The sequence below is a fragment of the Dipodomys spectabilis genome, unplaced genomic scaffold (assembly GCF_019054845.1).
Source record: "Dipodomys spectabilis isolate Male_0828 unplaced genomic scaffold, ASM1905484v1 ptg000284l, whole genome shotgun sequence".
NCBI lineage: Eukaryota > Metazoa > Chordata > Mammalia > Rodentia > Heteromyidae > Dipodomys > Dipodomys spectabilis.
This window is the reverse complement of record NW_024870961.1, coordinates 552,350-555,122: the sequence shown is the minus strand read 5'-3', so window position 1 is coordinate 555,122 and position 2,773 is coordinate 552,350. Positions and strand designations below refer to the sequence as shown.

The following is a 2,773-nucleotide window of genomic DNA, read 5'->3' as shown; positions in this document are numbered from 1 at the left end:
GACTTTTTCTTTTTGGAGAATATAATGATCAAAGCAATAGTTCAGAATCAGCAAGCAAGAGGTCAGAATCATGCTTCCAGTGCAAATGGGTCACCAGTAAGTAATCCTCAATACCAGTTTCCACAAAGTTTTCTCACAGATACAATCAGCCTGCCTTTTCTAGCTGCTTTCCTAGCCTGTACCTATTCCTTCATTGTACAGGAAAAGTGTGATTCAACTGATTTCAGTCAGATCTGTTACTAGTGCTATCAAGGATTTAGATTCTTATGTAGGCTACTAAAAAGGTATTTACTAATTTCAAGTAAATACATAAATTCTATTTCCATCTTTTTTTAAAAAAAATTTCTGCTTGTTCTATAAATTGATCAGAGGCATGGATTTTGTGGATAGCTCATCTATGTCTTTCATGGCTCTCATAGATAATATGATTGCTTCATAATTATCCTAATTTATATTGTTTTATATTTTGGGTTGCATCATTTCACTTTCTGCACTGCCATTTCCCAAATCATTTATATAGGAGGCATTATTTCACATTTTCTCATTCCTAGAATAAGTTGCACATGAAGACACCACTGATCCTCATTTTCAGTCTGTACTTTGAATATGGAGGAACATCTTTCCTCTGCTCTCCATTTATTCCCTGATCTCCAGTTAGAATAATTTCGAATAGTAAAAATGGAAAAAGAAAATAAATCATGGTGAAAAAACATACACAGAGAATTCACCAGATATTTCTGACCAGGTCAACCAACATGAACTATTAGGGAAATACATGGACACCTCATTTCCACTGGTACTCAATGTATCTGGTTAGGCAATTCTGATGAAGATGAGGAACAAGATGAAAATATGAGGAATGGTAAAAATTGCAAGAAAAAAAATGGAGAAGGATCCAAGCAAATTTCTTCTTTGGGCTGCTGAAAATAACCAGCTTACTACAGTGCAGAGAATACTTTCCAAAAAGGCTACTCATGTGAATACTAGGGATGACGATGAGTATACCCCTCTTCATCGGGAAGCCTACAGTGGACACTTAGACATTGTCCGTGAGTTGGTGGCTCAAGGGGCACATGCAATAACTGTAGATGGCTGGACACCCCTGCACAGTGCATGTACGTGTAATAATACCAGAGTGGCTTCTTTCTTCTTCATGATGCAGATACCAATGCCCAAACTAAAGGCTTCTTGACCCCCTTGCATCTTGCTGCTGGTAATTGAGATAGCAAAAATACACTGGAACTGTTGAACCAATATGTCAAACCAGGTCTGAAGAACCACTTGGAAGAAACTGCATTTGATATTACCAAAAGGATAAGTATGTATCACTACCTCTTTGAAGTTGTGGAAGGCTGTACAAATTGTTCTCCTAAATCCTAATGATTCGGTTAATTTTCTTAAATTTCAAAAATGTCATTAATTCCTTTTTGTCAATACAACATATTTTCACAATCCAAATAACAACAATATCTTATAGTAACAATTCACGGATTCTGTGGAGTTCTTCAAAGTGAATTGTCTGCCTTTGATGTCAAAATGTATCCAAGAGTTTTTGTATACATCTATAATGATTTATGCAGAGTTTGTGATTTTTTGATCGGAAATAATTTTAACTTATCTGTTGAAATGAGTAGTATAGAAACTAAAGATATTTCCATTGTTTGTCTGAAAAAGTATATTTTAAAATATTCTATATTCTATGTTTGTATAGTGTCCATAATCTCTTTTATTCTCTCCTAGATATAATACATTGAATTCTACATTGTTTTATAACACATAGGTTCATTAATGTGTCCTTTCAGATTGCATTCCATACAGAAACAGTTTAAGATTCCTTTTTTTTTCCCCTAGGTCCTTTTAGTATTATATTTCTTTGGGATAAAACGACAATGTTGTCTAATTTCAAAAGTTGTGTAAAGGTTATGCTATGTAATGGCCTTTCTAAGGTGAAAATTTAATACACTGATGTCAAAGTAACTTTTAATTATATGAATTAGGTGTATTGTTTCACTTGTAATTTTGTAATCAACTTTTTAATAGCTGTTTTTCATTTCTTGCATCTGAAGAATGAAAAATTTTGAATACTTGACAAATTTTCGTATCATCCTTGTACAAGTGCCATGTTAATCTCAGTATTGTTGTAATTTTGGTATACAAGCTGCTGAAGAATGTAGTATCCTGCAAATTTTAGTAGTTAATGATGAAATATTTATAAAGGCTTATATGCTTAGGTGCCTATTTGTAACAAGGAAACTTTATTGTTCCTAAAAATGCTATTAATCTTATTTCCCTAAAATTCTGTTAATAGTTGAAAAAAAATGTTGTTCAGTTGATTGCTCACATTTGCAATTTTTTTGTCAATGACTATTTTAAGTCCTTTTCATTTAGAATTTGATCATACTTTCAAGTATTAATAGCTAAGTCCAAATGAGACGGCTTTTTCAAGTACTTATTTATCCAACTGTGTTAGCTCTGTGGAGCCAATGGATTCAAAGTAAGCCTTGTTTAAGAGCTACTTCTAAACATATGCAGCTGAGATTTTCCCAAATGAGGTCTTACTGGCACATATGTCTACCTGACCCTTTATCCTTCTTCCATGTAGGAACAGACCAACCAGAATATCTTACTCTGACAGCATAGATTGTATTAGTGGAACAAAACTAATCTTAGTTACAAGGGATCATAGAGAGATGAACAGTTCAGCCAGAACTGTTCATACTAGAAGGTATTTTATCAAAATATGATTGTTTATGATACCTACCATTTCAAAAGT

General features: G+C 33.3%; 1 pseudogene; it reads right to left on the bottom strand.

Moving 5' to 3' along the window:
* Positions 1 to 2,070: 2,070 nt before the first annotated feature.
* On the bottom strand, positions 2,071 to 2,170 carry LOC122126558 (annotated as a pseudogene).
* Positions 2,171 to 2,773: the final 603 nt, after the last annotated feature.